Raw genomic sequence first — 22636 nt, 5'->3', positions numbered from 1 at the left:
TCCCGGTGCTCTCCATGATGAGGAGGGAGTAGTTCTCCCTTGGGGCTGAGGGTATGTACCAGTAGCTATGTGTTTGATCTCTCTATCTCTCGTGTTCTTGATTTGGCACGATCTTGATATATCGCGAGCTTTGCTATTATAGTTGGATCTTATGTTTCTTCTCCCCCTCTACTCTCTTGTAATGGATTGAGTTTCCCCTTTGAAGTTATCTTATCGGATTGAGTCTTTAAAGATTTGAGAACACTTGATGTATGTCTTGTCGTGTGTATCTGTGGTGACAATGGGATATCACGTGATTCACTTGATGTATGTTTTGGTGACCAACTTGCGGGTTCCGCCCATGAACTTATGCAGAGGGGTTGGCACACGTTTTCGTCGTGATTCTCCGGTAGAAACTTTGGGGCACTCTTTGAGGTTCTATGTGTTGGTTGAATAGATGAATCTGAGATTATGTGATGCATATTGTATAATCATACCCATGGATACTTGAGGTGACATTGGAGTATCTAGGTGACATTAGGGTTTTGGTTGATTTTTGTCTTAAGGTGTTATTCTAGTATGAACTCTAGGGCTGTTTGTGACACTTATAGGAATAGCGCAACGGATTGATTGGAAAGAATAACTTTGAGGTGGTTTCGTACCCTACCATAATCTCTTCGTTTGTTCTCCGCTATTAGTGACTTTCGAGTGACTCTTTGTTGCATGTTGAGGGATAGTTATGAGATCCAATTATGTTATTATTGTTGAGAGAACTTGCACTAGTGAAAGTATGAACCCTAGGCCTTGTATCCTAGCATTGCAATACCGTTTACGCTCACTTTTATCATTAGTTACCTTGCTGTTTTTATATTTTCAGATTACAAATAGCCATATCTACTATCCATATACCACTTGTATCACCATCTCTTCGCCGAACTAGTGCACCTATACAATTTACCATTGTATTGGGTGTGTTGGGGACACAAGATACTCTTTGTTATTTGGTTGTAGGGTTGCTTGAGAGAGACCATCTTCATCCTACGCCTCCTACGGATTGATAAACTTTAGGTCACCCACTTGAGGGAAATTTGCTACTGTCCTACAAACCTCTGCACTTGGAGGCCCAACAACGTCTACAAGAAGAAGGTTGTGTAGTAGACATCAAGCTCTTTTCTGGCGCCGTTGCTGGGGAGGTGAGTACTTGAAGGTATATCTTTAGATCTTGCAATCGAATTTTTTTTGTTTCTTGTTTTAGCACTAGTGGGTACCAAGTGGGTGGTGGGTGGGATTTGAATTTCTTCATCATCTGTATCCCATCCTTGCTGACCGTAGTTCGGCCAGGGCTCTCCTGATAAGGAGAGAGACTTAAGAGAGTTCAGGATATCGCCACAAGGCGAGTGCTGAAAGATGTCTGCGGCGGTGAACTCTATTATCGGCGCCCAATCGGATTCGATCGGCAGGGGCGTGGGGGGTTCGGAGTTCGGAAAGGAGTCCGGATCCTCGGAGTCACGGATCATGCAGAGTGCGGGGCTAGCGTTCGGCTCGATCGCCTTTGAGATCGAAGCCCCCGAGGTGACGTCCAACCGCTCATCCTCGATTGGCGCAATAGGATCCGAGTTAGGGGTCGGAACCGATGCGTGTGCGGCCTCCAGGACACTGTTCGGAGGCAGAGCTAGGTCATGCCCCTCGAGATAGTGCGGAGCGCTTGGCCGTGGCTCGAACCCGTCGAAGATCAAGTCTTCACGGATGTCAGCCGTGTAGTTTAAGCTTCCAAACCTGACTTGATGGCCAGGGGCGTAGCTATCGATCTACTCCAGGTGGCCGAGCGAATTGGCCCGCAGAGCGAAGCCGCCGAAGACGAAGATCTGTCCGGGGAGAAAAAGTCTCACCCTGGACCATATCGTTGTTGATGATCAAAGGAGCCATCGGGCCTAAAGGCGACGACACAGAGGAACTCCCAATGAAAGCACCAATGTCGGTGTCAAAACCGGCGGATCTCGGGTAGTGGGTCCCGAACTATGCGTCTAGGCCGGATGGTAATAGGAGGCAGGGAACACGATGTTTTACCCAGGTTCGGGCCCTCTTGATGGAGGTAAAACCCTACGTCCTGCTTTATTAATATTGATGATATAGGTAGTACAAGAGTAGATCTACCACGAGATCAAGGAGGCTAAACCCTAGAAGCTAGCCTATGGTATGATTGTTGTATATGGAGTTTATTGCCTACGGACTACAACCCTCCAGTTTATATGGACATCGAATAGGGTTAGGGTTACATAGAGTCGGTTACAATGATAGGAGATCTTGAATATTCGCATCGCCAAGCTTGCCTTCCACGCCAAGGAAAGTCCCATCCGGACACGGAACGAAGTCTTCAATCTTGTACCTTCATAGTCTTGGAGTCCGGCTGAAGGTATAGTCCGGCTACCCGAACACCCCGTAATCCAGGACTCCCTCACCCATCAATATATATCAATGTGAGTGAGTAGGGATTGCCATGCAACGGATGCACTAGAGCTATAAGTATATGAAAGCTCATGAAGAAACTAAGTGGGTGTGCATCCAACTTGCTTGCTCATGAAGACCTAGGGCAATTTGAGGAAGCCCATCATTGGAATATACAAGCCAAGTTCTATAATGAAAGATTCCCACTAGTATATGAAAGTGATAACATGAGAGACTCTTCACTATGAAAATCATGGTGCTACTTTGAAGCACAAGTGTGGTAAAAGGATAGTAACATTGTCCCTTTGCTCTTTTTCTCTCGTTTTTTTATTTGGGCCTTTTCTCTTCCTTTTTTATGGCCTCTTTTCTTTCTCTTTTTATTTGGGCTTCTTTGGCCTCTTTTATTTATCTTTTGTCCGGAGTCTCATCCCGACTTATGGGGGAATCATAGTCTCCATCATTCTTTCCTCACTTGGGACAATGCTCTAGAAATGATGATCATCACACTTTTATTTTTCTTACAACTCAACAATTACAACTCGATACTTAGAACAAAATATGACTCTATATGAATGCCTCCGACGGTGTACCGGGATATGCAATGTGACAATTATGAATGTGTCATGATAAACGGAACGATGGAAAGTTGCATGGCAATATATCTCGGAATGGCTATGGAAATGCCATGATAGGTAGGTATGTTGGCTGTTTTGAGGAAGGTATATGGTGGGTGTATGATACCGGCAAAAGGTACGCGGTATTAGAGAGGCTAGCAAAGGTGGAAGGGTGAGAGTGCGTATAATTCATGGACTCAACATTAGTCATAAAGAACTCATATACTTATTGCAAAAATCTAGAAGTTATCAAAGCAAAGTATTACGCGCATGCTCCTAGGGGGATAGATTGGTAGGAAAAGACCATCGCTCGTCCCCGACCGCCACTCATAAGGAAGACAATCAATAAATAAATCATGCTCCGACTTCATCACATAATGGTTCACCATACGTGCATGCTACGGGAATCACAAACTTTAACACAAGTATTCTTTAAATTCACAACTACTCAACTAGCATGACTCTAAGATTATCACCTCCATATCTCAAAACAATTATCATGCTTCAATCTTTTCTTAGTATTCAACACACTCAAAAGAAAGTTTCACAAATCTTGAATACCAAGCATATTATTACTAAGCAAATTACCATGCTATTTAGAGACTCTCAAAATAATTTAAGTGAAGCATTAGAGATCAATAGTTTCTTTAAAACAAATCCACCACCGTGCTCTTAGAAGATCTAAGTGAAGCACATAGAGCAAAATTATAACACTCAAAAGATATAAGTGAAGGACATAGAGCAAAACTACATAGCTCAAAAGATATAAGTGAAGCACATAGAGCAAAACTACATAGCTCAAAAGATATAAGTGAAGCACATAGAGTAAAACTACATAGCTCAAAAGATATAAGTGAAGCACATAGAGTATTCTATCAAATTTTAATTCATGTATGGCTCTCTCAAAAGGTGTGTACAGAAAATATGATTGTGGCATACTAAAACACAAAGACACAAATAATATAAGACGCTCCAAGCAAAACACATATCATGTTGGTGAATAAAAATATAGCTCCAAGTAAATTACCGATGGAAGTGGACGAAAGAGGGGATGCCTTCCGGGGCATCCCCAAGCTTTGACTTTTTGGTGTCCTTTGATTATCTTGGGGGTGCCATGGGCATCCCCAAGCTTAGTCTCTTGCCACTCCTTGTTCCATAATCCATCAAAAGAATTCACCCAAAACTTGAAAACTTCACAACACAAAACTCAATAGAAATCTCGTGAGCTCCGTTAGAGAAAGAAAACAAAAGACCACTTCAAGGTACTGTAATGAAATCATTCTTTATTTATATTGGTGTTAAACCTACTGTATTCCAACTTCTCTATGGATTATAAACTATTTTACTAGCCATAGATTCATCAAAATAAGCAAACAACACACGAAAAACAGAATCTGTCAAAAACAGAACAGTCTGTAGTAACCTGTAACTAACGCAAACTTCTGGAACCCCAAAAATTCTAAAATAAATTGCTGGACGTGAGGAATTTATATATTAATCATCTGCAAAAATAATTAACTAAATAGCACTCTTCAAATAAAAATGACAGCAGTTCTCGTGAGCGCTAAAGTTTCTGTTTTTTACAGCAAGTTCAACAAGACTTTCCCCAAGTCTTCCCAATGGTTCTACTTGGCACAAACACTAATTAAACACAAAAAAACACAACCAAAACAGAGGCTAAATAAATTATTTATTACTAAACAGGAGCAAAAAGCAAGGAATAAAAATAAAATTGGGTTGCCTCCCAACAAGCGCTATCGTTTAACGCCCCTAGCTAGGCATAAAAGCGAGGATAGATCTAGGTTGTGTCGTAGTAATAAGATAGATCGGTGAAACTCATTTCATATTCTCTATGTTCGGCGGCAAGTTTTCTTTGAGGCAAGCAAAATTAATCAAAAGGGCTAAATTTAATAGGATAGAAGTCCCCAAGATCAATTTTAGGAGGCATAGGTTCCTCTTTCGGCCCTTCGTATTGTACAACCAATTCATCATTATAAGCATTCTTTTGACAGAACCTTGTGAGCTTAAACTCAAGAGAGCATCCTAGCTCATTATTTCAAATAGCCAAATCATCATTAAGTTCAGAGATTCTATCAATTAAAATATTGATTGGCACCTTTTTTCTAACGTTTTCATTAAAAGCAACATAGTCAAGAGATTGAAAGCGCATAATTTCTTCTTGATCGAAGAGGATAGATTCTATGGGAGGACGACCAGCGTCCACCCTATAGTGCACAAAGATTTCTTTGGCTTCTTTTATTATAAATCTGAATTCATGAGCCAAAAAGATAGTAGCGGCACTCTTAACAGAAGAATGCTCGATATTAGAAAATTCTAGGAAAACTCTGTGTATAGATGGGTGCATATGCATAAATTGCCTTTCAAGTTCAACGATAGGCATGGCAATAGCGTCTGCAAGACTACTAGTTCTATGGAGAATAGAACCGCCCATAGAGGGCAAAGCACCAGCACAAGTAAATAAATCTTGAATAACTCATTTTCCAATAATATTACCACTACCGATTCGAAATCTTTTTGTATAGTAGGTAGGGGGTTCTTCAGTAGGAGCATCAGAATTTTCCATGATATTGTTATCGCCCATATCGGTGATAACTTCCCCAATTTCAGACATAGCGACAAGCAAGCAATCCAACACACGAGCAAATAAAAGGCAAGTGGAAAAAAGGGAAGGAGAAGGAGAAGGAGAGAGAGGGCGAATAAAACGGCAAGGGTGAAGTGGGGGAGAGGAAAACGAGAGGCAAATGGCAAATAATGTAATGCGAGAGATAGGGATTGTGATGGGTACTTGGTATGTTGACTTTTTGCGTAGACTCCCCGGCAACGGCGCCAGAAGTTCTTCTTGCTACCTCTTGAGCTTGCGTTGGATTTCCCCGAAGAGGAAGGGATGATGCAGCAGAGTAGCGTAAGTATTTCCCTCAGTTTTTGAGAACCAAGGTATCAATCCAGTAGGAGGCCACGCTCAAGTCCCTCGTACCTGCACAAAACGATAGCTACTCGCAACCAACGTGATTAGGGGTTGTCAATCCCTTCACGGTTACTTATGAGAGTGAGATCTGATAGATATAATATTTTTTGGTATTTTTGGTATAGAGATGCAAAGTGAAAATTAAAAGGCAAAGTAAAAAAGCAAAGCAAGATTAAAGTGATGGAGATTGATATGATGTGAATAGACCCGGGGGCCATAGGTTTCACTAGTGGCTTCTCTCAAGAGCATAAGTATTCTACGGTGGGTGAACAAATTACTGTTGAGCAATTGACAGAATTGATCATAGTTATGAGAATATCTAGGCATGATCATGTATATAGGCATCACGTCCGTGACAAGTAGACCGAAACGATTCTGCATCTACTACTATTACTCCACTCATCGACCGCTATCCAGCATGCATCTAGAGTATTAAGTTAAAAACAGAGTAATGCTTTAAGCAAGATGACATGATGTAGAGAGATAAATTCATGCAATATGAAATAAACCCCATCTTGTTATCCTCGATGGCAACGATACAATACGTGCCTTGCTGCCCCTTCTGTCACTAGGAAAGGACACCACAAGATCGAACCCAAAGCTAAGCACTTCTCCCATGGCAAGAACTACCAATCTAGTTGGCCAAACTAAACGTATAATTCGAAGAGACTTGCAAAGATAACCAATCATACATAAAAGAATTCAGAGAAGATTCAAATATTATTCATAGATAGACTTGATCATAAACCCACAATTCATCGGTCTCAACAAAAACACCGCAAAAAGAAGAAGATTACATCGAATAGATCTCCACAAGAGAGGGGGAGAACTTTGTATTGAGATCCAAAGAGAGAGAAGAAGCCATCTAGCTACTAACTATGGACCCGAAGGTCTGAGGTAAACTACTCACACTTCATCGAAGAGGCTATGGTGATGTAGAAGCCCTCCGTGATGACGGCCCTCTCCGGCGGAGCTCCGGAACAGGCCCCAAGATGGGATCTCGTGGATACAGAAAGTTGCGGCGGTGGAATTAGGTTTTTGGCTCCTGTTCTGATTGTTTGGGGGTACGTAGGTATATATAGGAGGAAGGAGTACGTCGGTGGAGCACCGAGGGGCCCACGAGGCAGGGGGCGCGCCCCCCACCCTCGTGACCGCCTCTTTGACTCCTTGGAGTAGGGTCCAAGTCTCCTGGATCACGTTCGGTGAGAAAATCATGTTCCCGAAGGTTTTATTCCGTTTGGACTCCGTTTGATATTTTGTTTCTCCGAAATACTGGAATAGGCAAAAAAACAGCAATTCTGGGCTGGGCCTCCGGTTAATAGGTTAGTCCCAAAAATAATATAAAAGTGAAAAATAAAGCCCAATATAGTCCAAAACAGTAGATAATATAGCATGGAGCAATCAAAAATTATAGATACGTTGGAGACTTATCAGTGTACAACCTCTTTGGCGAAGCCATCTCGATCTCAGCATGATTGGGTTGGCCGGTGAGGATGCTCCAGCTGACTTTGTTGTCGGAGGAGAGGACGAAGATCTTAGGCGTCTGGAGATGGAGCCAGAGGTACTGCTCCGCTGTGATGGAGGGTTTCGTCGTTGGAGCAGCTCCGGTGAGTTGTACGACGCCGAGGCTGAAGCAGGACAAGAGAGACAACGAACAACGTTAACGTGAGTGGAATTTTAATAGCATCTCCAATACATGACGTAAAATACATAACCACAAAGTGCTAGATGTAAAATACATCAGCCGCTCATCTCTGAACTTAACTGTCGAAACTGAACTTAACTGTTGAAACTGAACTTAACTGTCGAAACTGAATTTTGCTGTCGAAACTGAATTTTGCTGTCGAAACTGAACGCACTAGCAAGGTGAGGCTACACGTCGGTCGACTGACTTTTTCATCTCTGGTCAGTCAATTTTGCAGACGTTGGATACGAAATCAAGGGCCTGCGGTTCATCCTCAACCTCCACCCCCCCTGAGACGCCAGCTACCACCAGCCAAACAGCAGCCCCCTGCCGCCCGCGGCCGGCGGTGCGCCGCCCCGCCTGCCCCGAAAACACTCCCCACCGCCAGTCCACCGCCGCCCCGGCCATCCCTCTAGGCCCCCCATGCCGAGCTTTTTCTCCGGCGATCCCCACGCCACCGCCCCGCCACCGCCGGCGACCATCGCCCCCCTCCTGAACCCTAATATAGACAGTGGGGTACCTCTCCGGCGAGCCCCCCTCCCCGCTGCGGCTGGTTCTTCCTTCACCCCGGCGAGCCCCCCCCCCCTGAAAATCGACTAACCCAAAAGTCGATTCAGTCGACTGAAGTGTAGCTAAATCGGAGCAGCATCGCAAGCAAGAGCAAGAGCGAGAGCAGCAGCGTGAGAAAGAGCAATAGCAAGAGCAGACAAGGCAGGGGACCGAGACCAAGAGCAGAGCAGCAGCGCAAGCGAGAGCTAAAGCAGCAGCTCCTACTGATGTGGACGTAGCCGCCGAGGGAGCGACGCCGCGAAGGAAGTGGCCGGCAACGCCGCCGTGGATGGAGCCGCGCCGTGTCGGCTCAGGACCGAGCGCCAGTAGCACCGTGAGATCGAATCAAGAAGAAAATGCGGCGATTAGTGTACAACCTCTTTGGTGGCACCGATTAGGCCGCAGCTTCATCCGAGGAAACGGTGATGACGATGCTCTTCCGGTGGTGCAGGTGAAGACGGCGGTGTGGGAATGGAGGTGGCGCGAAAGACGAGGGGAACGTCGGGGCAGCTCCTTGGAGGTGGAGGACGGGGTGGCTGAACCGGCGGGACGATGAGATCGACAATGGATCCTCATCCGGTACGGTGGATGAGGGACGTCAAGGTGTTGTTGTGGACGACGTCGTCGGGGAAGAGGCTCCGGCTGGGTGGCGGACAGAGCAAGTTGTGGGGTTTCGTCACGGGTTTTCGCGGCCTCGGTGTACGAATGGGTGGGCGGATGGGATGGCAGTGGGGAACCATGGCTTAGAGACGCGCTTGTCCGAAATGTGGGGTAAGTTACGAAAGTACCCCCACCGATTTGAGGCGGTTCTTTCGGTTCAGGGGTACCACGGGCATTTCGCGTGTCGGGATTTCACGGGAGGTGGGAGTTTTCGCGCGCGTTGTAATTTCGGAATAGCAAGGCACGGGTTGAGATGGAGGGAGTTGTCGGAGCACAACGAGACAAAGATATATCTTAAATATTTCGGGCTAACAAGGCGCGGGTTGAAATTTCCGGACAAGCCTAACGTGTACTGTACCAAATCAATGCACACTACAAATGTCATTCAGAACTTTGAATTCATGTTATGTTCAATTAAAATATTTCGCTATGTTTATAATGCATGCAACCTACTACTCAAATGAACATTTTAGTGCATTCCAAACGTATATACTACCGCTTCAATATGAACTAAATTTGAATTCGTTTCTCTATTTGAATAAGATCTACAGTAATGATTGTTGTGAATTCAAAGCATTTGAATTCATTTTTCTATTTTAATAAGATCTACAATCATCATTATTGTCAAGTTAAACCATCGTTATGTATTATCTTCACAGCACACCACATGGTTAGTCTCGAGTTACATATGAACTATGTGTACTATATGAACTCGAACTAGATTTTTTGAATCCACTTTATTTTGATTTCAAGTCACATTACATTTCTAGCTCTAGCTAGATCTTCATAATCTAAACCATGTCTCATATGTATAATGTGTTTATCACATTATGTATGGTGCCCCGCCCCCGACGCCTACAAGTATTTAGATGTGAGTTGCAAACACCACACATTACCACAAATTCAAATAAAATGTGAGAATGTTCGATATATAGTATTGTTTAGATTGTTCGATATTTAGTTGTAAGCTGCAAATGCCACACATTATCACAAATTCAAATAAAATGTGAGATTGTTTGATGTATAGTATGGTTTAGATTGTTCGGCATTTAGCTGTGAGTTGCAAACGCCATGCATTATCACATTATGGTATAACATGTGCACAACACGTGTATCACCGCTATATTCATGCATGCAATGTTTAAAACACTATGATCTCCTATTCAAATATATGAATCCGCTTTCATATCAAATTATGATCTTTGTTAGTCTCTTACACCCACACAATCCTATAACCTTTGTAGCAACCCACTACTAGGGAAAAGCCTATACACAGAATCTTACCAGCAGCGCGCTATAAAATCAGGCGCTGTTGCTAAGTAGCAGTAGCGCGGTCTGTGGAAACTTGCTGCTGAAACAAGTTTATCAGTAGCACGCGCACTTCAAGTGGCGCTACTGCTAAAATTCCCACGACGCCGCCGCGAGGCCAGTTATAGCAGCAGCGCATTAAAATAGACAGCGCTACTGCTACGTAACATAGCAGCAGCGCATTCAGGCAATAATCGCTACTGCTAAATTAACTACAGATCTCACTATAGCCTCATCCACAGATCACACTCACACACACTCACGGTCTCCTCCTCACCCCCCGCGCCGCCGGTCCTCCCCCATCGCCCCTCCCCCAATCTGCGCCGCTGTCGCCTCATCCTCCTCGCTGGACTCGGTACCGGCCTCCTCCTTCGTCCTCCCTCCACTCGCCGCTGGCCGCCCCTCCTCGCTCCGCCTTCCTCCTCGATCCGTCCTCCCTCCACTCGCCGCCGGCCGGCCCCTCCTCGCTCCGCCTTCCTCCTCCGTCCTACTATCTTCTCCCTCCTCGAGTCGCCCCTCCTTGTCCCTCCTCCCTGATACATTTTGATTTAGTAGGCTTTCATATGTAAAATTTTGATTTAGTTGATTTAGTATGCTAGTGGATTTAGTATGCTAGTTGATTTAGTCGATTTAGTTGATATGATTCAGTTGATTTAGTAGGCTAGTTGATTTAGTTGATTTAGAACATTTTGATTTAGTTTATTTAGTAGGCTAGTTGATTTAGTTGATTTAGTAGGCTAGTTGATTTAGAACATTTTGATTTAGTTGATTTAGTAAAATGGCGCCACCACCAGCACCACTATGTCGACTGTGCAAGTCAAGGTGCGCCAGCAGCCTTGCAACTGGCAAGCTGTTCAGCATCTACTTCCATCCGAGTTTTCGTCATGCGGCGGTAAGAAATTAGATGAAATGTAACAACTATTTTATTTTTAGTGTTGGCATTACTGCATTGTGTCATTTTGCTTTTCTTACACAGATCGTACCATGCAATGTGAGGTTGAAATTCAACAAGCTGACAGGAGACACTGTGACATTTGAGGCTCCTGGGGGGCCGTACACTATGGAGGTCGAGAAAGGACGCAATATGTCGCAGATTGGAGGAGATGGATGGGCCCGTTTCCTCGCTCGCATGCGTCTTACTGGTGGTGAGTTGATCGGATTCTCCTTCAGAGCAGAAAGACCCAAGCTGGTTGTCATTTATATCAACCTGGTGGAAGATGATGAAGATGACGAAGATGATGAAGATAATGAGGACCCACTCAATGAAGATGATGAGAACCCACTTCATGAAGCCATCATAGCTCAAAGAATGAGGCTGAGCGAGGAGGAGGTGTGCAACCTATGGGACATAATTCCGCCACGTGATGACTTTGTCGGGGTGCCATTCGTGACCCTCCTGACAAGTACCATGGTCGATCGGCATGAAATGGTATGTTATATATATGTGCTTTATTGTTATACTTACAAATGCAAATTATTAGATTATATGCTTAGTGAATCCGATGATATGCTTAGTGTAGAGTCCAATGATATGCTTTGTGGAATCTAGTCGATGATATACTTTAGTGTAGAGTCTGATCACATGCTTAGGCTATTTATTAATTGATATGGTTTTCTTATTCAGAGATTGCCAAAGAACCTATCTGTGAGTTGTGGTATCGAGCCTGATGAAGAAGGCTCAGTTGGACTACGCCTTACCGCAAGGGGCTCCATCACCACATGTACTTACCGCATGGGCACAGATGGTCGCACACACTTGAACTCGGTTGGGTGGAAGAGATTCCTCGTTGGCACGAATCTTCGTGCTGGACAGGCCATCCTAATTACTATCAGGAACACCCACCGCCCAGGCTTGAGGATGATGATCGTCGTCGATATCATCTAGAACTACATATGTGTATGTAGCTATATCATCTAGAACTACATATGATGATCGTCGCATATCATGTAGAACAACATATGATGATCGTCGTCGATATCATCTAGAACTAAATATGATGATTGTCGTCGATGTCACCTTGTACTGCTTGAGGATGCATGTTGAGTATATATGAAATTTTTATCTAGTACTCCCTCGGTTCCAAATTACTCGTCGTGGTTTGAGTTAAAATTTGAACTAAAACCACGACGAGTAATTTCGAACCGAGGGAGTACTACCTAGTACCTATAATGCTTTATGAAATTGATATCTAGTAGTACCTAGTATCTGGAAATTGCAATTTATCGAAGCCGGAATGGGGAAATGGTGAAAGATATAATAGTAGCGCTGGACCGGGAAATCGCTACAGCTAAGTAATAGCAGCGTGTTCCTGAAAAGCGCTGCTGCTATAGTCAATAGTGGTAGCGCGGGTACAGCCAGCGCTACTACTAAGAGTTAGTTGTAGCGCCTTATTGGTAGCGCGGGTACCCGCGCTGCTGATAGGCCTAAAACCCGCGCTGCTGCTAGCCTTTTCCCTAGTAGTGACCACTAACTTTCTCTCTTGCATGCACACGCCCTCCTCGCCCTCCCCCTCCCTCGGCATTCTATACACCGGGCACATTCATTTTTTTTCTTTAGGTCGTTCTCCCAGAGTCTCCACCACTCCTTTCCGACACACACCGATCGATAAATCTCTCCAGCGATGCCTGCCTACAACATACACACACCTTCAATCTCCTCCTTTATGTGTCCCTGCCTCGTGTCTCTCATATGTCCAGACACACGTGTAAACTCTCACCCCTCTTTTCATCGATCTCACAACCGCACACTCCTCCCCATATCTAGCTAGTAGTTGGGCCTCTCGCACCACCTCCTAACTCCATTCTCTCTGTCTATCCGTCTCGCTGGGCCTTATTTGCCTCTAACAAATGGACGTACACCGACCGATCTCTCGCTATACATATAGCTAGCTAGGTCCTTATAACTCGTTTTTACCCACACGTCAATCGATCTACCTCATTAGTTGTGTCTCTCCCTTCCTCCGACAAACAACAATTGATCTACCGATCTAGTTAGGTTTGCTTAACAAACACATGGTTCCCCTTCATCATCCATGGATGCGTCCCGACAGATCTATCACGCACAGGCACACACAGAAACACATCCCCACTCTTATTGATAACATTGCAGTTCCACCCTCAGTTTGTCTAGTAGGCCTCTCCCACCATCTTCGAGAAGCAACTCCATCACCCATCCAGCACTCTACCCCTCTCCCTCCCTCTCCCTCCCTCTCTCTCTCCTCTCTCTCTCTCTCTCTCTGTCCCATCATATTTCCCGTCCTTTAGTTATGTATGGATGTCGACCGATCTCCCTCAAGACATAGCTGGGTCTCTCCTTCTCAACACATATACGAGTCGTTCTATCTCTATAGTTAGGCCTCTGCCTACCCCTCCCCCCACCCCCCCTGCCCCCACACACACCGATACATCGAGCGCTCTAGTCATGTCTCCCTGCCACACACAAACTTGACATGTGCCCTCTAACGTTCCGTTAGGCCAGTCGCCCTATATCTTTGACTTGCACACACACACAATTTCGATGGCTCTCTTCATCGATCTCGCACCCACCCACTTGATCCTCTCTTCGACTCTACCGATAGCTATGACCCCTCCCTCTCTTCTCGTGGATTGCCCGACCATCTATGTATGATATGGATAGGCCTCCATTTCACACACATTGCATGCAAAAATTTGTTTGTGATGTCATCGACACATATTCCCACAAATAATTCATGAAATCAACCCCCACCCCAAAACAAAAAACACTCACGAACGCGGTTTGTATCTCTCACACACACCCATGTAGGTGGGGGACGTGCACGAAGAGAAGAGGTGCATGCACGGCGCACGTACTCCCGTCTCTTTCCCAACCACACCCACGCGGGTACACTGTGGAGCTCATTTCTGTATGAAAAAGGCAGCTCACGTGGTAATTTGGCATATGTACTGGTTGTCCACTTGGTGGAGGGAGGATCGTCTACCATGGTGAACAAACAAATTGCGACTTGACGTGTTATGTTAAAAAAGAGGCAAACCATGTGGGGCCTACCTTAGAGGCAAGGCTCTATACACTGGACTACTTTTGATGTGTCCCGTCAACTCTCAGAACGAGGAGAAGCTTTCTTAGTACGCCGTCTCCTCCCGTTCCTAAATATAAGTCTTTGTAGAGATTTCACCATGAACCACATGCGGATGTATATAGATGCATTTTAAGTGTAGATTCATTCATTTTGTTCCGTATGTAGTGGAATCTCTACAAAGACTTATCTACTAGTAATAGCTAGCCCCCACTACTAGGAATTCTCTATCCTCTCCTTGAGCCACATCATCAAAATTGATGTAGCCGTTAGATGAAGTAAATCAGTCCATAATAGCCGTCTGATCTAGACGTTGAGAGGCTCCGCACTAAGCCACATGCAAGCATGCAGAAATACCGTGGCACATGCATGTGAGTGGGTTTTAAATCACATCAACATGTCTGCATGCAAGCATGCACCGGTAGCATGCATGTAAGTGAGCTTTTAAGTCCCATTAACATGTCAAAAAGAAAAATATAATGCCCATTATGCAGTAGGAGTTGGCTGATCTTTTTTCCCTTACGTGGGATGATCTAAATGATGATGGGAGTTTATTTAGTTTGGCTACCACATTTTTCATGCGGTTATAGAGTTTTTTTAGTTCTATGAAATCGATAACTTTGCGCAGAGAGATATACCGCTGTTCCGCGGCAATGCACGGGGACTCATCTAGTAATATTTAGGAACGGAGGGAGTACTATGTAAAGAGTTAGGTGTCGCACGGTGATAGTGTGAGGTGGGCCATGTAATCACTGAGCCTGCATGTTTTCACTGCTCTTGCACGCCTCCGCTGTAAGAATGGAGAAAATTGTAATCTAGTAGTAGTACCTCCTTTCGCCGAAAGCGTGGGACATCCAGCAGTCCTACCACCTTAGTAACAAAGACCAATGAGCCGTCAAATCACATAGACCCAGCAGTAACCATCACTCTTGCGCCAGTGAGAGGTCGCGTCCGCTCTACCCGGGCATGAATGCGACACCGATTCTTTGGACCGGCGCTGACCGTTTCGGGCGGGAAGCGCGCGCGGGCGATGGAGGGGTTTTGGGTGGGCCAGGCTGGTCAGGAGCGGGCGTGGCAGTTGTCCGCATGTCCCTACCGGACACGCCCGGAAACGAGAGGATGCATTGACTCTCACGGCTAAAATCATACACTACACAACATCTCTCTGTAGGAGTAGGTCGATCTGTCGCTCTCTCTAACACACACACATGTTGTTAAACACACACACACACACACATGCACACACACACACACGCACGCACCTTGGTCCCGTTGCACCTTCTAACTTGAGGTCTCGGGTTCGATAACTACACTTGAGCATAATTTGTGCCAGGAGGATTCTTTGACTGGTCAAAATGTTTTCTAGGGTTTGCACGCTTCACACTCTCTCTCCAGTATATATATACACGCTGGAGCCTCGGCACTTGTAGTTGCTCTCTTCACACTCTCTCGCCCTCTCGCCCTCTTCCTCCATTCCGAATTACTTGTCGCATGTATGGATGTATCTAGATGTATTTTAGTTCTAGATACATCCATTTCTTCGACGAGTAATTTGGAACAGAGGGATTAGTTTCTCTCTTCACACTCTCTCGCCCTCTCCAGATCTAAACAAGACTTCGTTGGCCTCTCTCCCCTCACTGCTGCTCAAAGAGCCAACAGGATCCGTTCGCCGGGAAGGGAAGGAGGCTTAACGCTGTCGACGTCGGCAAGGGACTACCGGCGCAGCTGTTCACTTTCCACCCAGCGGCGGCGCGGGAGGGCCTCCGACCCCTTCTTCTTCGCCGTCATCCCGTCGCCCACCGAACCACGCCCCAAGAACCTTAAGGTATAATTTACTTACTCCAAATGCATTGCTCTAGCTGCATGTATACCATGAACCTAGGACGTGGTTCAAAGAGGAAAGGAGTGGGGGAAAGTAGTGGGAAAAGTTGTATATAGCATGAATCTAGGACGTGGTTCAAAAGGAAATGAAGGGGGAAAGTTGTATAGCATGAATCTAGGACGTGGTTCAAAGAGGAAAGGAATGGGGGAAAGTAGTGGGGAAAGTTGTATCGCATAAATCTAAGACGTGGTTCAAAGAGGAAAGGAAGGGGCGAACGTAGTAGTTCAAAAAGGAAAGGAAGGGACAAGGCTGTAGAGTTTGAGAAGGACTAGATTTGCTGCGCTCACATAGGGAAAGGTGTGTAAAGATAACAAAACTGGAACCAACACAAATATGCTCCTTGGTTGTTTGTTCTTTGTTGCAACAGACTGTGCATGACCACAGTACATCGGTAGATGCACATGGTGCTGGTGCGTCCACTGTCCCGTGCAACTCATTAGCTGTTGTTAATCTAAGGCCCTGTTTGGTTAAAAACTACCTAGTCCCTACCTGCTTGGTTCCAGGGACTAAACATGGACTAGAGGTTATTAAATGACATGCTAAAAGACCATGTTACCCCTAGTAATGAACTAATAGAGACAAGGTGCGATGCGTGGCAGGGGCAACTGTTGGAAAAAGTCTCAAAAAGACTCCCTCGGGGTCTTCTTTCTTTAGTCCCAAATGCCCACTTTTAGTCCCTAAAAGTCCCTCCTGTTTGGTTTAGATGGGACTGACACGGAGTTTTTTAGTCCCTACACCAAAATGTCCCTGTAAACAAACAGCCTCTAATAATGCCGCTGGAAAATTGATGCAATACCACAGCTAAAAGCAAATTACATTTTTAACGAATTTTATTGTTAATATAATCTCTATGTTAATATTAATCAATGCCACCATTTGAGAAATGCTATTGTCTTGCTTTCTTGCCCATTTAGATAAGGTAAATGCTTCTTTTTGTTGGCTTCTGTGTCATCCACTGTTATTGACCACTAATTGTTTCCTTTGCACCTCTGTGTAAACAGGGTTATCTACTTCACCTCGTTGCCATTGTGACCTTTTGTTGCACTACACAAAACACTTTTGTTTTAAGAGTGTTTTGTGCAGTTCAACCAAAATGTCACATCGACAATGTTGCTTGATTGCTTGATCTTAGTGGAACTGCACAAGAGGAGATCTTACTTCCTATCAGTTAAGGCGAATTTGGTTCAGATCTTCTTCTTGTGAGTTGTTTAAATTCCGTGTCATGAGAGGTCGGTACTAGCCTTCTTTCACATGATTCTGTAGTGTGCTTTCATATGTTGTGCTACTTGTACAATAATGTTGCTTGATTTTAGTGAACTGCACAAATGGAGAAAAGACTTCCAATTTGTATGTGCACCGTAATATCCCATTGAGGTAAGATAAGGATATTTCACAACTGCTGGTCTGTATTTTGCCACTTTCATCAGAAAATTAAGTTTAGTACTATACTTGTGCTCCCTAATTGACATGCCAAACCTTACATTGAAGGTGAAACTTGTCTGTTATTGAACCAAGTGATGAAGGGGAAGAACAAGCGGAAGAAAAACAAAAATCAACTCCCGGTGATGTAATGAAGCACTGGAACTGTGATGACACAAGTAATGATATAGTTTTGCATCTTAATTTATTGCTATGGCTGGAACGAGCAATTGTTTTGCCACTGATTTGATGCCACTCTTAATGTAATATGTAATTATCTCAACTTGTGCAAACCGGGATCTTCTTTGAAGATACCATATATTTTAGTGGAACTGCACAAGAAGATGTTGGAAACATTAAACTAATCGAGGAGTATATAGTAAGCATGGCCACCACCGTAGATAGCAACAGATGGTTCCGGAGAAGTGCTTCATCTGTATGCTCTACACAATAAGCCTCCTGACAAAGGTTGGTACTCGCCCACTGATTTCATCCATATGATTGAGCTTTGTCATCTCTATTGGTGTTGTGCTACTGTTTAGATACTGTCATGAAAAAGTGGTATTGTCCTTGAGAAGTGCTTCATATGTGTTGTTTTAAATATTTTCTATCCTTTTTTCGAGCAAACAGGGATGCTAGCATTTAGTAGTCCTCTTGTCTTTGCACAACAGGATCATCTTCCTCTGAAGAAGAATATGGAGTACGTGAAGTGACTAGTTCCGATTATGCCAGGATGAAGAAGCCCTGTCTATCTTCTCATCAGAAGGAGAAGTTGAAGGATGGTTACATTACACCCCACAAGACCAAACTAACTTCAGCTCAGAAGGACTGACAAATCTCCATCTTTTTGCTATGATGCGCGAGTACAATGTTGTTCTAGGATTCTTTCTGGTGAATTCCATTTTTCTAAAAGTGTGCTCTACATGGACCATGTATGTGCCTGTTGAAACTATCAATTCATAGTACAATTTGCTTTATACTAATCACTTTTTTTGTATTTGTGCAAACAGGGGTGCTCAGCTTGATTTCAATGGGAATTGCACAAAATGTTCATGAATACATCGAATCATTCATTTCCACCACAAGAAAGGAGGTGCCGATAAGTTCAAGGCGTTGCAACATATAAGGGCGAAATCATACAAGCTACGCGCGAATTTGGTTGATTTTGGTGGAACTGCACAAAAAGAACAACTGGTTTATTTAGCACAAGGTGCCATGTCAATGTCCAAACTGATGGCAAACCCTGCCCATTCCACAATCGTAGGCATTTGATATTTTGGAATGGGACAACCTTGTCAAATTTTGCTCATTGATTTTAGCAATACATGCGTTTGATATTTTTGAATGGGACGCCCTTTGCTGTCAGCAGCGTCGATCAATTTTTTTTCTTTATTCTTTAGTTGTGAAGTAAATATTGCCTCTGACATGTGAGTTGCTGAGATGCATAATCATCGATTGTTTTGAATGTTCTCTATGAATTGCCAGGCCTGTGTGTTTGATTGCAATGTACATAAACGCTAAAAAGCTGCTCAAACTCTTTGTACTCCTTCTGTTCCTTTTTACTTCGCACATTGTGAAAGTGCATACTTTTTTGTATAAGATTGGTCAAAGTAGGGATACTTTGACTGCAGACAAAACTTGTATGCAGACTAGAAAGGACCGGAGGGAGTACATGTGAAACTGCTGCAAACGAGGTGATCACCCTGGGAATAATGCTAGTATGTATTGTTTTGCATGTTCATCCAATGCCAGTGATACAGGAATTCAAACTAATAGAAATAAATTCATTCATACACGGTCGGATTTCATATAAACATGCCAGATTTCATTACATTTCATACATTCCTCAACTAAAAAGGGGTGCGCTGGAGGTATAATTAATTAACCGAAGCTACCCACCTGTGTCCCGCTGAGCCGAACAGAAGCTTCAGTGACTTAACTGCAAGTGCAGTTGCGTAACTGAAATGTGGCTTGTTGGGCCCACGTGTCAGTCAGCCAACTACACCAGCAGTTAAGTAGAAGCAGTGTTCTTCTCCAGCGCAGCTCTCCGACTCCACGTCGCCGCCAAGAAGCTAACCGGTCGTCAATGGTCAACCCGCCTAGCTTGGCTTCAACCGGAGGGTAGCAGCGGTGGCCTTAGTTGGACCCGAGCGGCGGCGACCTACCGTGTTCTACTCTTCCTCATTTTCTGTGTGGCACGGCCTCGTTGGCAGCGGGGTGGGGCCTCGGTGGAGCTGGCGAAGTCCTCTGCCTGTTTGTTGGCGGGGCGGGGCCTTGGCGGAGCCGGCGGTGTCCTCTGCCTCGTTGTTTGCGGGGCGGGGCCTCGGCGGAGCCGGCGGTGTCCTCTGCCTCGTTGTTGGCGCCGCGGGGCCTCGGCGGAGCAGGGCCTCGTCGACGCCAGCGGAGCGGGGACTCGTCGGAGCCGGCATTGTCCTCTGCCTCGTCCTCAGTCTCGCCAAACAGCGCCTCGCTCGCTTCATCGCCCTCTTTGCTAGCCTCTTTGTAGGCGGCCGCAGCCTCCGCCACCTATATGCGGTACCGCCAGCGCTCGAGGTGGCCCTTGCGGGCGGAGTGGTACGAGTCGAGCAGCGCCTCCTGCTTCGCCCGCTCCGCGGTGATCTGCTCCTCCGCCTGCAGGTGCTCCTCGAGGAGATGGTGGTTGTAGGCGGCGTCGGCCTGCACCTCCCGGAACTGCTCCTCACGCATCTGCCTCACCCTGTCCATATATTGGGCACGTGCCTCGCTGATGGTCATGGTGCAATGCACCGGCGAGGATGGCGCAGAGGAGGGGGTTGGCGCCGGATCGTCGACCATCATGTTCTCCATTGGGACGTCGTCGTCCTCCGGCTGCCTGCCGGCCAGCCGGTCGGCAGCAATGGCTTCCATCTCCTTGTGGTCCTTCATCCGCCCGTCCCGAAGAGCGTTGGACCCGAGGAAGCCATGGTGGGCAGTAGTGGTGTGGACAGGAGAAAGGGAATGGATGCGGATGACTGCGGCTATGCCCGGCGCAGCAGTTTTATATAGCAATGGTGGGCGGGCGGAGGGACGGACGTGTGGCACCGGAGTAGCCGCCTCGGCAACCGCGTATCATTAATGTGGGCAGCAGATGGACGGACGGACGACACTTGTGTCGTTTGAAGGCGGAGCAATCTCCTGCACCAGGAAGCGGGGAGGGCGGCGCTGACTATTTCGGGCGGAAAGCGCACGCAGGCGAGGAGATGACTTTACTTGGAGAGGATGACAATGGGGACCCACCAGGTCCATAGCCTCACGTACGCAATTGCCTTCTTATTTTCTATATATATATACACACACACACTGGCACATGGATTCTTAAAGGCAGAAGAAGCTCTGAAGGCTAATCGCTTGATGATCTGTATAGCCGAGGAGCAAAGACTGGTACACAGAGGCCAGCCAATTATTCACCGAGAGACAATGCCACGTGAAGAAAGAAAAGTTTCCTGAAGATTGAAGTTTGTTGGCACTCTCTCGCACTTTTCTATATTATTAGAAGGACACGCATGTAACCTAGTAGGACACGCGTGCATACTATTGTGTACTTTTCTATATTATTAGAAGGACACGCATGTACCCTAGAAGGACACGCGTGCATGCTATCGTGTAAAATAAGTGAAGGAAGACTCCTGAAGGCCTCCCTCGCGGCTATAAAAGGAGACGCTGGGCTCAAGAACACAGCAGAAGACGGAAGAGCGTGAAGCACTCAGAGCATCAAGACTCTCCACCAGAGTAGCATTTCCTTCGTAGTTTAGCCACCACCACTTCTAGTAGAATAGCCAAGAAGGCGCTTCGATCGCCAAGAGTTTGAAGGTAATTTCCTAGTTGAGTGTAATCCCTTCGGGGCCTCCCGAAAGGGAAACCCATATGTAAATTATGTTGTGGAAATGATGTAGTTTCTTGGTTCACTTGGTATTTTTATTATGAATTTATGGGACGAGTTCTTATGCTAGGGATCCTATAGGAGAAACCTCTGCGTGTGTAGTTCTCTGTGTAGCCCAGAGTGGCGTTTGAATGAGAACCTTGTGGCCATAGAGAAGTGTTCCCTTCGGGTGGAACTGCCTGGGAAGATGATAGAATTTACCCCATAAATTTGCAATTAAAACTGCTAAGTGAACGTAATTAGCTACATCTGATACAACATAATGATAAATATGGTGAGTACTGAGTAGGATTTTACACCTCTGCGCACACCGTCGGACGAATTGTTGGCCTCGCAAGCCCAAAATAGATCCTGCAACAAATACATAATCAAGTTAGAACATGAAGGTAATCATATTGAATTAAATATTGCTGTGAATAGTGAAATACTATTCCAAATAGTGTATTCAATAGTGGAGCATTATTGTGAATAGTGCCCTACCTAGTGAATAGTAAATACTATTCAAGATAAAAAGCATACCTGTCTACCACCTTCACCTAATCCCAAATCAACCTAATCACATATTAAGCTAAATAAGTTGTATTAATTTTATAATAAATTAATTTTTTCCCTATATTGTTGGTATCAGGTCCAGCGTTTAATCATTGAAAGGTTAAAATATTTAAACTTAGAAGTTAGCGCAGGTAAAGTAATAAATACTAAGGAAAATCTAAATATAAGGTGTAGAGTAAATCCCTCTGAAGAACATATCTGGCATACATCTCATAGCCACTTAAATACATTAGTCGATTTGATATATAAGTTTTACATATCTTGGGGAAAAAGACAAGATATTTAGACCAAAAATTTGAAAATTTATTCAAAGAATACCAAAAACTTGCTGATAAGTATTCAGGGTTGAATAATAAAATCGATCTAGCTTTACATAAGCTAGAGGAAGCAAAAGCAAGACAGAATATAGTTTGCAAGAATAATGATTATATTAAAGAGGAAGTGTTATCAATAAGCCATTACCTAAGTAAAGGCAAAGAGTCACTCCCACGCACTGATACAAGACAAGATTTACTTGAAATAAAAAAGTTGGTGCAAGAGGTTAAAACTTTGATTATCTCGTAATTATATGACTGAATATACTCAAGCATTAAACGAAGTAGCTA

This window comes from Triticum urartu, chromosome 1A (assembly GCF_056163025.1).
Source record: "Triticum urartu cultivar PI428250 chromosome 1A, HENAU_Tu73, whole genome shotgun sequence".
NCBI classification, from domain to species: Eukaryota; Viridiplantae; Streptophyta; class Magnoliopsida; order Poales; family Poaceae; genus Triticum; species Triticum urartu.
Note: the sequence above shows the minus strand (reverse complement) of the source record.